Source organism: Eriocheir sinensis, chromosome 45, assembly GCF_024679095.1.
Source record: "Eriocheir sinensis breed Jianghai 21 chromosome 45, ASM2467909v1, whole genome shotgun sequence".
Taxonomy (NCBI): Eukaryota; Metazoa; Arthropoda; class Malacostraca; order Decapoda; family Varunidae; genus Eriocheir; species Eriocheir sinensis.
This window is the reverse complement of record NC_066553.1, coordinates 4,964,737-4,979,736: the sequence shown is the minus strand read 5'-3', so window position 1 is coordinate 4,979,736 and position 15,000 is coordinate 4,964,737. Positions and strand designations below refer to the sequence as shown.

The 15,000-nt window shown below is 39.3% G+C and overlaps 1 protein-coding gene across 1 annotated transcript in view; it reads left to right on the top strand.

Moving 5' to 3' along the window:
* Positions 1-12,341: 12,341 nt before the first annotated feature.
* Positions 12,342-15,000, top strand: part of LOC126980910 (uncharacterized) — a 183,353-nt gene continuing 180,694 nt past the window's right edge. The window contains exon 1 of the mRNA XM_050831323.1: positions 12,342-13,330. The gene's annotated coding sequence lies outside the window, so the exon portion shown is untranslated. The remainder of the gene's footprint in view (positions 13,331-15,000) is intronic.

The following is a 15,000-nucleotide window of genomic DNA, read 5'->3' as shown; positions in this document are numbered from 1 at the left end:
AGAACAGGAGGAAACGAACATGGCAGAGAGAGAGAGAGAGAGAGAGAGAGAGATAACACCTAGGGCAAGTGCACAACAATAGTGGATGCAAGAGAGCGGAAGAAGGGGGAAGGGGAGGAGGAGGAGGAGGAGGAGGAGGAATAACAACTAACCAATGAGAATACAAGAGAACCAGTGACGTCAACCAGAACACACACACACACACACACACACACACACACACACACACACATACACTTGACAGGATTAATTTGTTTTTCCTGGACACACACACACACACACACACACACACACACAGATCGAAGTGAGGGAGAGAGTGAGTGGTCTGGTCTCTTTTTTTTTTTTTTTTTTTTTTTCGTCTTTCCTCTCCTACTAAAGGGCGAGTCAAAACAAACACTTTAGTCTCCCTTCTTCGGCATCGCTGCGGAGGCTTTGGCGAAGGATTAGCGAGGAGGAGAATGTTTTACTGCTGCCCTGTGGAGACTTATTGGAGAGGCAGAGGAGGTGGTGGTGGTGGTGGTGGTGGTGGGTGATGGTAGTGGTGATTTTTGTATGTCGCTTTTGTGATTAGGTTCAGAGACGAAAATTATTATGAATTATTAAGCTCATGAATGTTACTTGTTATTCTGATTTCATGATGTTTATTAATAGTGGTAGTAGAAGTAGTAACATTGGTGGTTGAAGTAGAAATAGAAGTAGTAGTTGTAGTAGTTAATTTTGACAATCAGACACTACTATTATTACTACTACTACTACTATTACTACTACTACTACTACTTCTACTACTACAATTACTTCTGCTGTTACTGTTATTGCTGTCGTCGTCGGAATTGTTGTTGTTGTTGATGGTAATTCTATTAATGTTAGCTTCCTTACTTAATATCGTCACCCATATTAAGAAAAGTATATCAACAACCTCTATATTTCTCCTATCCATCCCCTTATTAACCTTCTCTGTCCTGCCCAGCCATCAGCCCATCACTCACTTCTGTATCCAACCTTCCATCACCATCATCATCACCATCACCACCATCACCATAAATCACTTCGATTCTCCTTCCTCTCTCCCGACAAACCCAATTCTCACCTGAAATTCACCTTTATGTCATCCTTTTCTCTTTCATCAGTTCTCCTCCTCCTCCATCACTACTCTCTGTCTCTCCTTCTTTTATCACACTTTATTTCTTCCTCTACCTACTGTGTTTCCTTCATACCTTCTGACTCTTTCCACCATTCCTAAATTTACTGTGCTTTCTTATTTCCTTCCTTCTATTCTGATTCTTTCTAGCAATTATCCATCTATCTCCTTCATCAGCTTTTATCTTCTTCCTTTACCTATCCTCTACTGTACTCCTTCCTTCCTTCCCTCCTTCCTTCCTTCTTCTTTTCTGACTCTCCCCAATACTACTCCAGTTTTCTCATTTATCACCTTTTTTTCATCTTCTATTTATCCTCAATTGTTCCTTCTTCCTTTTTTCTTTTCTATCTTTCTTAATCACCCTTCTTCTACCCTCTTCTTCTCTTCCCCTATCCCTCACCCCCTTTTCTTTCTTAACTTCCCCCCTCTCTCCCGTTCGTCTTCTATCACCCCTCTCTCTCTCTCTCTCTCTCTCTCTCTCTCTCTCTCTCTCTCTCTCTCTCTCTCTCTCTCTCTCTCTCTCTCTCTCTCCATTATCACCTTCCCATCACATCTAACCCCCCCGGCAAATATTTTTCCTCCCCTTACCTTTTCCTCTTTCCTCCCTCCCTCCCCGTCCCTCCACTCCCTCCCCCCCTACCCCCACCCCGCCCACACACACACACACACACACACACACACACACACACACACACTCTCTCTCTCTCTCTCTCTCTCTCTCTCTCTCTCTCTCTCTCTCTCTCTCTCTCATATTAGGTCCCTTAAATCACTTTTGTCTCCAGAGAGAGAGAGAGAGAGTTTTGATATGATGCTTGTTTTCCAAAAGCCCTCTAGCCTACTCTCATACATTTTCCTATTTTTATTATTACTTCGGTTCGTGTGAGGTATTACTTAGTTTCAGTTGTCGTAGGTGAACATATATCTATTTAACTGTTTCTGAATCTTCCTTATATAAATTTCTTTCCGAGTCTTATTCCTTGTATTTCTAGATTAGTTGTACGCTTTCAATATACTTTATATCAATATCACCATCATCACTATTATTTTCTGTTTGATTTGATAGTGCTAAATCTTTGTTGCCTAGTGACTGGATGCTATTAATTATTTGGAAAGTTTCGTTTAGTCGGCGCAACATCTGTGGTCATATGCCGGAGAGAGACAGAAGGGGAAGGAAGTTTAGGAGAAGAGAACAGATCCCAGGAGACGGGACACAACCCCCGATTAATACCTGGTACCCATTCACTGCTGGGTGGACAAGGGGCGTAGGGTATCGGAAAAGCCGCCCAAATTTTTCCACTTTATCTAGTATTTATTTATCCAATTATCATTTGTCTGTTATTTCTTCTTCATTTCCCTCTTGCTTTTCTTTTTCCACCTCCTCCTAAACCACTATTTCCTCCCTCTCCACCTTCTATCTATCTCTTCTTCCTCCTCGTCTTCCTCTTTCTATACTCCTACTCCCTTTCTTTACACCAGGGCAGTGCAATTTTCTTTTCGTCATTTGTCATAATTCTTTGTTTCTCTCTATCCATCTCCGTAACCATTTATCATTTATCTCTGTCTTTTCGTTTTCCTCTTTCTATTGTTTTTCTTCCTCCTCCACCTCCTTCTCCACTATCTCTACCCCCTCCTCCTCCTCTTCCCCTACCTCCACCTTCTCTTCCTCCTCCTCTATAACAACTCGGGACAAATATTATTCGTTATTTTTTTCATTTCCAGTTTCTGTAAGGGATTGCATGGCATAAGTTGTCTTAAGTAAATATATATCTACTTTATTAACTATTCTCAAAGCATTCTTACTTATTGGTTTCTTTCTGGAGGTCATTTTTGTATTCTTATTTACATTATACGTTGTCAAAGTACATTAACTATATCATCTCCATCAACATCATCTTTTCTTTCTCAAAAATAGTCTACATTTCAATTTTCATCTTTCCCTTTCTCTTTCCTCCTCCTCCTCCTCCTCCTGCACCCTTTCTCTATACGTACACCAGGCCAGTGCAATTTTCTCTTTGTCATTTGCGCTAATTACACTTTCGGCATTGCTTTATTGCCGTGATTTTACTGTTCACGTTCGCTCCTGCAATGCCGTCCGTCGCTGTTATGGCCCGGCGGCTGAACGGTAACAGCGGCAGCGGCGACGCTTGCTCTAATCACTTCAGACATGATTGGCATTACCATACCTGTGTCATTTCTAATATTATACGCATGTCGTAGTTAATGTAATGAAAGCTGTTTGGTATAATGATGATGGAAGGATGTCCATTACTATATCTATTTTTAAGGTTAGATTTATACATCGAAAACACAGTCATTTCTACACGCATGTCATAGTTGATATAATGAAAGCTGTTTGATGTAATGATGATGGAAGGATGTCCATTACTATATCTATTTTTAAGGTTAGATTTATACATCGAAAACACAGTCATTTCTACACGCATGTCATAGTTGATATAATGAAAGCTGTTTGATATAATGATGATGGAAGGATATCCATTACTATATATATTTTTAAGGTTAGATTTATACATCGAAAACACAGTCATTTCTACACGCATGATATAATGAAAGCTCTAAATATATAATGAAGGCAAGCATGTAATATAGTTTAAGGGTTATATTTATACATTGAAAATACATAACAGACAGATAAGCGTCATTTCTACACACATATGTCATAGTGAAAGCCTGCACGTACACTATATATATATTTTAAGGTTTTATTTATGCACCGGAAACTGAAAATTAAAAAAAATAGCCTACTAGTTAGAGAGGAATAGATTTAATGCATAGGCTATTTCAGGTAATCCAACACTCACACACCTGTATTTTTTGTTGTATAGTAAGCTAGCCCATTTCTACTCCTAGCCGCTACATTCCTTTTTTTTTTCTCTTTTTTTTCCATTTTTTTTATTTATTTAAGAAGTAACTTATGGACAAACAATATATCTACTTCCCCATCATCATTTATCCTTCTCCTCCTCCTCCCCATCATCATCCCTGTCTCCTTTTATTACTCCTTTCGCCTTCTTTATTAGTGGTTTCTCTGTTTTCTTCCGTTTTCTTCCCATTCTCTTTTCTTCCCCGCCCTCCTTTCTATCTTATCCCATTTCATTATACAGATTATTCCATTTTCTTTGTCAATGGTTCTTCTTTCTTCTTCTGTTTCTTCCTTCCCCTCTTCCTCCTCCTCCTCCTCCTCTTCCTTCACACCGTTCTTATCTCCCTTTTTATTTCTCTTCTTCATTCTTCGCGTCATCTTTCCCTATACAGTTTCATTTCATTAGTAACGGGCTTTTTTTATTATTGTTTCCTTTTTTTTGTGCCCTTGTGCTGTCTCCTTTGCTGTAAATAATAATAATAATAATAATAATAATAATAATAATAATAATAATAATAATAATAATAATAATAATAATAATAACAATGATTCATCTGTCCATAAACACAAAGCCAGAATTTTGATAGACGTGACACTTACGCATTTCTAGTTCGCGTATACGAGAAAACCAACTGTTGTGATAGATATGCAAGCTAATTTCTCAATAATATATTTGAATGTTTATGTATACAATGAAATCCTCACTCATAAATCCCAAACATGCCGATTTGCAGCGTCAATCCCCTTCTCTTCTCTAGTATCAAACAGTAAAGTCAGATCATACTCGAACGATCTGTGGCTTTTCAAATGCCTATAGTACCTGAAATGAGATGAATTACAGGTATTTGAAAGGCTATACATCATTCGAGTATGATCTGACTAAACTGGTTGATACAAGCTTGTCCTTCGTGTGCTTGTATGCTATGTTTGCGGTTTATATATGAAGGCTTGAGGGTTCTTTGTAAACAGAAACATTCTAAAATATCACAAAAAAAAATGCCCTTCACGCAATCATGAACTAACAATGTGCAGGAGCCATATCTACATTCGCGAGTGGACAGATGGAATGAAATAGATTATAGTTTTTATTTTAATTCTATTTCTTCCCCATCATCTTCAATCCCTTTTCATTTTCTATTTTGCCATCTTTATCTCATCTATCACTAATTCTATCGTCTTCCACTTCCCTCCTTTCCACTCCTCCTCCTCCTCCTCTCCTTTCTTCCTCCTTCTCCCCTTCCCAACCACCTTTCACCCCTTTCATTATCACCTCGACCTCCACCACTGTTATTACTGCCTCCTCCATCTTCTTCCTCTCCCCTTCTCCTCCTCCTCCCCATCCTCTTTCTTCTCCTTCATTATCACTTTCCCTCACATCACAACCTTCACTGCAAATACCTTTCCCGCCCTTCCCTCCCCCCTTCCCTTAATTCCACCCTTACTCCCTTCTTCCCCTTCCCTCCATCCCCCCATCCACTTATTCCATAGCCTAGTCTTCCCATTTTCATTCTTCACCTTCCCTTCAATCCCATCACTCCTATATTAAGCCCTTCAATCACCCTCTTCTCCCTCCCTCTTCTTCCCCTCATCTTTTCTTGTCTCCTTTCTTCTACCGATTTTCCTATGTCATCTTCTGCTTCTATTTGCGCATAAACAGTTTTTCTTTATATTACATACTAAACCATATTCTTCCCCATCTTCCTCCTCCTCCTCTTCTTCTTCCTCCTTTTGCTCCTCCTCCTCCCTTTATCACACGACAATAGCCTCCTCAACCTTCACCATTCTCTTTACCTTCATCTTCTCCTCCTCCTTCTCCTCCCCGCATCATTTTCCTTTCTATACAATGCAATCTGGTTCTTGTGATGTCATATTTATTCTTCCTTTATCATCATTATTAGTCATTAAAGTGAAGATAATGTGTTTTATTCACTATATCTAATAACTTTACTTGGTGCTACATTTCTTATATTTATCAGCTTCATTATTTCAACTTCTCTCTTTTTATATCTAATCTGTTATCATCATTATCCTTATTATCATTCACTTTCCTCAATCTTGATCACTTGCGGTTGTCTTTCCATTCCCTCCTCCTCTTTCTCCACCTCCTCCACCTCTTCCTCTTTCTAATCCTCCTCCATCTCCTCCTCCCTTTCAAAGATACACCCCAGAATTGCTCATTTAAGTCCACCTGGTTTTCTCTAATTACATTTAGTACTGCACTCTTGCTGGTTTGTTATTACCGAGACATTAGTATTGTTGTTGTTGTTGTTGTTGTTGTTGTTGTTGTTGTTCTTTGCTGCGGTTATCCCATGGCAATAAAGTAGTAATTACGACAATAATGAATGCCTTTGGTAATGATTTGTTTAAGACTGCGTACATTAATTATATTCCCAAACAAGAGAGCACTATGATTCATTTTATTTTTTTAACGGTAAAGGAAACAGCTCGATGGCAATAAATAAAGAAAACAAACTAACGAAAAAGCCGGCTAATCGCTGCTCCTGCAAAATGAGAGTGGACAGGTTCCGGAAGAATTTAGAACATAAGGACATTGGAACGTAAGGAGTTTGCAAGAGGCCGGTGTCGCTGCCCCTTTGTTCCTAGCTACCCTCACGCGATCTGTGCATGCTCAGAAGCAAATATAAACAAAGACTTGTTGATAAACAGAGCTGTTCTCACGCATCCCCCGACAGGACGGCTTTGCTCACTTCCCCCACCACCCACCCACCCCCTTCATGGACCTATGATACCCTCTAGCCCTCCCCTCCCCCCAAAAAATCTGCCAGAATTACGGGCCTGCATATGCACATCAAGAGTTTTGTTTTTAAAATAGCAGGATGCTATTTCCCGTAATTTTACCCCTGAATCACTGAATGAATAATATTTATTGGCCCTTCACTTACTGTACTGGATTTCATGAATGTTTGTCCTATGAAAGAGTAAGACAGTATGCCCTCCCGTGCTGGGAAACACTGGGGGACCTCCATGTTCACGCGACCAGATGCGTACACGGATCCGTGTTCATAGCGATCCGCCTTTTGTTTGTAAACAAAGGGGGGGCAGCTAGGAACAGGGGGCAGCCAGAAACAAGACACCGATAGGTCTGTACAAGGCAGCTCCTGTAAACCTAACCTAAATATACATGAAATCATCTTACGTAACAGAACTACCGATACAGGCTTTACTATCTTGATACCAGAGGTACCGGTGTGGTGTCGTCAGCCATCCCGTGTCGTGAGACATCCCATCCTGAATACATACATGAATTTCGACACGGTACCGTGTCTTTTGTCGACTGCTTGTCGGGATCAGTCCCACCTAAGTTTGTTATTATATAAGAAAATGATGACGTAAGGATATCACAATCACTCTTCTTCATCTTGTGATCTGTCCTGCTTTGCATCGCTTTTTAGGTCTTCCTTTGGTACGTTTTTACACTTATATGCTTCACTTCCCTACTCTGTGATAGTAAAGATTGGGTTCCGCGATGCGAAGTTCGGGATGGGATGTCTCACGACATAGGATAGCAGACGACACCACACCGGTAGCACTATGGTCCGTTTCATTCCGTCTGTCCACCAACAAAGCGGGAATGTTGATGGATGTGGCACCTGCACATTTCTAGTTCGTAAATACGTGAAAATCAACTGTTGTGATGGACATTCAAGCTTATTTTACAATAATATATTTGAATATTTATGTGTACAAAAAACAACTCAGCCATTTGCATCGATAATCTAACATACAAGCACACGAAGACAAGCTTGTACCAAATAACATAGTCACATCATACTCGAACGATGTTTTTTTTTTTTTTTTAATTCATTGACTGATAGCTCATTTCAGGTATATAAAAAGACATCTGGCTCTGCAAGGGCATGTAAGGGATATCTTAATTATTTACTGCATGTAAATAATGATTATTAATCGAAATGACCTCACATAGTAAATAATACCTGTTGAACGCGATGCTAGGCTATTTATAATATTAGGCTACCCATGCTGTGTACATGCAACACATCAAAATTCCTTATGTACAGACACTTTCAGAGTCGGATGTCACTTTAAATACCTGAATGAGATGAAATATGGGTATCTGAAAGGCTATGAATCTCGTCAGCGAGTGGACAGACAGAATGAAACGGATTATAACTGCCGTCCGTGGGTAACAATCATCTTGCACCACCCCGCGCCCGCCGCCCCAAGCCACGCCATGAGGTACACAAGGGAAGGGTTGGCACGCCTGCTCTACACATGTCTTCCTCTCATTGCCTCTTGATCTTTCGTCTTTTCAACCGCGTCACTTCACTTATATAGTTTTCTCGCTTTCCACTTTTAACTATTTCGCTTTCTCCTTTTAGCTCGCGTACCTTCACTATCTCGTCCTCAATTAACCACTCCGTCCGTATTTAAACCAATAATGACTACCACAATGACTTAAATTACATTGTTCTCTCGCTTCCCCTTTTTCAACTCTTTCGCTTTCTCCTTTTACCTTCCGTCTCTTCACTATTTTACACTCACTTAACCAAACAGTCTTTAAACCTATAGCGACTGCTACAATCACTACTACCGACTACTGCAAGATAAGGATAAGAATAAAGGTATAAAGAGGAATGATAATGTAGAGAACTTGTTGCAGCCTCAAAATAACCAATGAATAACCGTAGCATTAACAACTACAACAATAAGAATGACACTATGATAAAACTTACAGCCACCTCACTTCCAGCATCGCATATAAGTAGGCTACACACACACACACACACACACACACACACACACACTTTCCTTTATATAGTACAGGTAGCATCCTTTAAAATTTTTCTTATGACACAAGTAGCCTTATTATAATTATTAGTCTATTATTAAACACCAGCGCCCACCAGCTCAGCACGGGGAAGTAATTAGGCTATATATTGTTTTCATTACCATCATAGCCTAGTTGTGTGTCAAATAATATGTCAGCTCACACCGTGGAAAAATAATTAATGATACAAACTTATCATATTTACTGATGGGTGTTTTTTTTACAGTAAAGGAAGCAGCTCAAGGGCAAAAAAAATAAATGATTGAAAAAAAAATAAGCCCGCTAATCACTGCTCCTAAAAAAAAATAAAGTATTTATGAGTGGACAAAAGGGGGGTCAATTATATGCTTCTTCCCCTTCTATCTTCCTCCTCTCCCACTTTCCTTGTCTCCTTTTATAATACATCTCCCTCCACCTCCCTCATTCATCACTAATTCCTCTATCTTCTTCCACTCCCTTACTATCCATCCCTCCTCCTCCTCCTCTTCTCCTTCTCCTCCTCCTCTCCCATCTTCCTTGTCTCCTTCTATTATAAACCACCCTCCACCTCCCTCATTTATCACTAATTCCTCTTCTTCCTGTTCCCAATAACTTTACACCTCTCCTCCTCTCTTCCTCTCCTTCTCCTCCTCTTTAACACATTTCACCTCTTTCATTACGAGGTCATCCGACACATCACTGCGAATCATTTAGGACATATTAATATTATACTGCATGAGTTTTGTTATGATACCCGCGCCAGCCAAGTCACTGGGGATATAAGAGAAATAACAAACTGAATATTTCCTATGCAAGCGGAGCAAGTAATACCTAGCAGGTTATCATTAGGCTATTTTAATCTTTTCAAACTATTAACTGAATGCTACGTAATTCCGAACATACGTAATAAGTAGCTTAAGTATTTTCCTTAGCACCCTTTCGACCACTGATGTTAAATTCCCTTCGTTAACATTAAATAAAGATAACATTAAACAAGTATTCATATGAGGTCACGTGAGACTGTCCAAACCAAAACGAAAAGGATAGATGTTTTTTTTATCCTTTTCTGCTTTTCTTTTTCTCCAGTTCGCCTTTTCTCTTTTATTCCTTCACCTTTTTTTTAAACTCTTCGTGATATTAAGTAATACTCTATAAGTTAGTACGTATGAATTCACGTTAAACTACACAAACCAAAAAAGGAAAATGGTGTGTGCATGCTCAAATTTTCAACACCGCGGTAGCCTGACACGCTAACCACACCACGTACAAAAAAAAATTAGGAATGAAAACAAAGGGAAAAAAAGTTAAATACATGCTCGCAGTAATACAACACTGGCCAGGCTGTATTAACGTTGCTGCTTAGAACTGTGGCCACCAACCTTTACGAGCGTGAGTGTATAGAGAATAAAATGTTAAGTAGGAAATGAAATTAAGTATATCAGCTGAATGAAGTAAGCCATGTAAAATAAAGAAAACAAAACAAAATAATCGGTAGTAGGCTAGATATCAAGTAAAATTATATCCAGTAATCCAAGATAATCAGTAATAGGCTAGATATCAAGTAAAATCATATCCGGTAAACCAAGTAAATTAAGTAAAGTGAATCAGCTAAACCAAGAAAATAAATAAAATAAATCAAGATAATCGAGATAAATTAAGTAGTAAGAGGAGTAAAATAAATCAACAATATAAAACAACTGAATCAAGTAAAACAAATGCAGCGAATCAAGAAACTCAAGTAAATTAAGTAAGTCGAGAAAAATAAGTCAACTAAAACAAGTAAATCAGGTAAAATTAAACGAGTTAATCAAGAAAAACAAGTAATTGAAAAAGAAAATCAGGTAAAATAATTCAAATAAGTCAAATCAAATCAAATCCATCCAATCAATATTAAGAAAACACCAACATACACACACATACACATACACTAACATACACACATGCACACTAACATACAACATGGAGACTACCACAACCACAATTATAATAGCATAACACTCAGTCACTCACCCTCCAGTCCCCCCTTGCACCCTGCCACCAGCTGAGCCACGCCGAAGGGTTGGTACGCCTGCTCAACACTTGCCTCCCTTCATCATTGTCCTATATCGTTTTCTAAGCCTCTCCGTAAGTCCTCCTCCTCTTGATCCTTTCTTTTAGCTGTTCAATCACGTCATTTCACTCCTCTTGTTCTCAATTTGTCCTTTGTCTTCTGCTTTTCCGTCACTTCACTTCTCGGCGCCATATGACCCTGGCTGTTGCGGCGCCTAATTTAAATCAGTCAAATCACCTCACTTCTCTCTTCCTCATCTGAATGACCTGGCGCTTTTGATGGCCGCTGCACCTCACGACAAACTTAATACACACTCCTTCACACTAGACACATGAGCTAGTATCCTTATGTGTCCTCGAGGCAGCACTGTGGTCCTTTTAAGTCATCGGTACACACGTAAAAGAAAAGTAAATGATCCCTCGGCCACCAGGATAGGTCATACAACACCTGTCCTCCCCCGCCACGACACGCACTGCCCATCATGCAGCGCCCAGTGTTACCATATTATCGTATTCCAAACATCGCATATATCAGTTTCAAGGCCCAAAACTCTCGTAGCCACACAGATAACGCGATTCCAGTTGAAGTTATCGTTAAAAGCGTTACTTGTTGATGCTTGTTTACGATAGCTGTGAGTCAGAAACCGAAAAATATGAGGTACTGAGTGGCTGAGTACGATAACGCTGGCAGCGCCCCATGCACGTGCGGGCCTGCGGGGTCTCAACTTTTCAAGCACCGCCCCCAAGTACGATAATCCCTTTACCTTTACAAACGCCATTTCATTCTTTCAGCTCGCTATTAAAACATCAATGACCTACAGTTTTTACGATAATTACGCTTGGATATCGGTATTGTGGTGTGGCTGCTGTAGTTTCAAGCCAGTAACCGATGAAGACAAAGTGCTGAGGTTATGCGGAGTCCGACAATCTGTCACCGCTGGCCTCTGGAGGTTGCTATGTCAGATTGTCATTCCCGGCACCTTGTATTTTCCGGTCTCTAACCCCTAAAGAGTAAAAAAATACCACTAATTTACGGTTTTAACATCGACTTTAATTGAATATCGTTAGGTGTTTGGGTGCGATAGATATTTTGGCTTGGAAATCGGCAAATACGAACTGATGAAATGGACGATCTGGAAACATTGTCCGGAGGTGAGGAACCCGTGCTGACACCTGGCGGCGCCCCGGGAACTTCATTATTCAAGGGGTTCTTCTATTTAATAAGCTCATAAACTTCAACGCTAGACAATTGTAATCATATGTACAAGCGATTAGACATATGTTCCTTAGTTTCTTGATACAACACGAGCACTAAATTCAATTCGCTGATAAGTTTAAATATTCAAGAGGAAGGAAATATACGTGTGGTTGTACGGGATGAAAGAAAACTTCAATGCATGGCAAACATAAATAAATAAATGAATGAATAAATAAATAAATATATAAATAAGTTATATATTTTTACAAGCATGAAAATAAATACAATATTGGGACACACGGCAACGCAATATTAAATAAAACGAGAAAGAAGCGTTTGGCGTGTTGGTGTGTAACAGAAAACTTGTTCAGAAATAAAAGGGTGAACTTAGAGAAAATATTTTCCTCCGCTAACAGCATCAGGGGACAGCTAACGAAATATACTATTACGGCAAGTCTGTTAGAGCTGTAAACACACTTACGGAGGCCAATTAGAGTTTTATTTCCCACATTTCTTCTTCGTTTCCAAGAGTCTCGGAAGAGTTAGAAGGTTCTTAGGTGTTGGCGACTGTAAATGATTTATTACTTCGTCTATTTTATTTTCATTTCGTTGTTTTACTTTTAACATCGTCTTCTTACGTTTTACTGAACTCTCAACACACGGAATGGCTGTCTCAAGGCCTACAACATACAGTTTGTCGGTCCTCCACCAAGGTGTCACTGTGGTAGTGGCACCCATGTTTAAATACCTCGTCACTGACCCGCCTGTTAAAGTACCTCATCTGATACTTGCGCTCTTTAAACCAGCCACTGGGCAGAGAAAACATTGCACCGTGGACCACTGTGCGTCCATTATGCAGGATATACATTTTGTATATGAGCACAATGACCTTACCACCATAGCATTTACTTCACACTACATTTACATTACTCCAAAAGTAGCTAGTGTCCCATAGTACCGCCTCCTGTGCCCTATATTCCTTTCCCAGACAGTCGTTACCTACTTCAGCTACACAACAGTCGTTCTAAAAATCGAGGGAGAACAAGGAAATAGTGATATATAATAAGCAGCGGTTGTTATCTCTTCTCAGAATGGCTGTAATGGAACTTCATCAGTGTCCTTTCCTCTTCCCACAGGCCCGTTGGTGGTGGTTCGGGTGGCTAGGGGGGACACGGCGCGCCTCCCTTGCGGTCACCCCGAGTCGCGCCCATCCGGGGACCACCTCAGCTTGGTGTTGTGGTACAGAGACCGCACCTCCAGGCCCTTCCTCAGGTGGGTCACGCAGATGTATGTAGACAAGCAGATACGTAGAGGCAGAAAGACGTGTGTAATAAGAAAGGTAAATAGATAGAAGGATACATTAATAAGTAGATATGTGTTGCCAGAAAGATATTTGTAGTGAGGAAGGAGAATAGATTGATAGATTGATGAGTAGATATATATAGGCAGAAAGATGTTTGTAATAAGAAAGGAAAATAGGATGTTAGATAAATAATTAGATATGCATAGATAGAAAGATGTTTGTAATGAGGGAAAGTTGATTGAAAGATAGATTAATTAGTAGATAGATACGTGTATAGATCAGATAATTCGAGATACAGAAAGGTAGTTGTATATATCAATGACAAGATTCTTTAATGGATGCTGTGTAGGCCTACTTTTTTATTTATTTGTCCAAGTCACAGAAAGAGCAATGTAAATGATTCTTAATTTTTGTTTTTACAGAAAGTGGTATGAATGAGAAGAGTTTTTGATGGATATTTTTCTTATTTATTTACTTTTATTCATTAGCCACATATGAGTCATAGACGAATAACGATATATAGAGAATTCTGCTCTTTTTAGTTATGATATTTATGAATCACTGCGGAGTCATAGGAACAATACTGCATATGTGAATTTTCAATACGTCATTTTTTATTTATATATTTATTCATTTATTTGTCAGAGGTGAGCCATAGAGAAAGAGTAATATTAACGACTATTTTCTTTTATTTATTTATTTCATCTATTTATTTATTTATTTATATATTTAATTTTATCACTTATTGCAGAGTCACAAGACCAAATATAATACTGCATATGTGACTTTTCTATATATTGCGAGCTATCTACATAAGACTTTTCTATATATGGTGAGCTATCTACATAAGCCCTTTTCTATATATGGCGAGCTATCTACATATGTGACTGCGTGGTAATAGGTGTTTGTAATAAGGTGACATATATTCCTTCGCCCAATTATTGAAGAGAAACATGACTAGCTATATTGTATTAAAAGCTCGGTGTGACTTCCTATAAATAACGTGACATAAATTATACATCGCACATATGTGACGTTATAACTGGCAACAGAAATGATTATGAATATTAAAGTCCAAAGAGGTAAAAAAAGAAAGTGCAGTATTAACCGTGAATCAAGGTGTGTTTTGAAATGACCCAACATTATACGGAGATTCATGGCGGGAAGATAGATAGATAGGCAGACAGATAGCGAGATCGACAGATATATAGGTACAGGGAGATTGACAGCACCGAGTTAAAGCGAGTATATCACATTTTAACCCAATAACATTTACACCATCGGTCCTCTCTCTCCCTCTCTACCTCCCTCTACCCTTCCTCCATCCCCCCGTAACAGAACAGTAGCTGGGGGTGGATGGGAGGGTGATGGGGAAACATGGGACGCGGCGTGACATGGATATGATTTCGGGTTGACAGACAGACAATCACACGGGCTGAGAGGAGAATGGGCGCATGGAAATAGAGATTGATGGATGTTCATGAGATCAGTGAGTGAGTTCGTGGATGAAAATATACACACATACATAGACATACATATATACATACATACAGACAGACAGACACACATATGTACCTATTCGCCTGCCTTCGTACATATATACGCGCATACACATTAAAAAGGAAGACAAGATAGATAT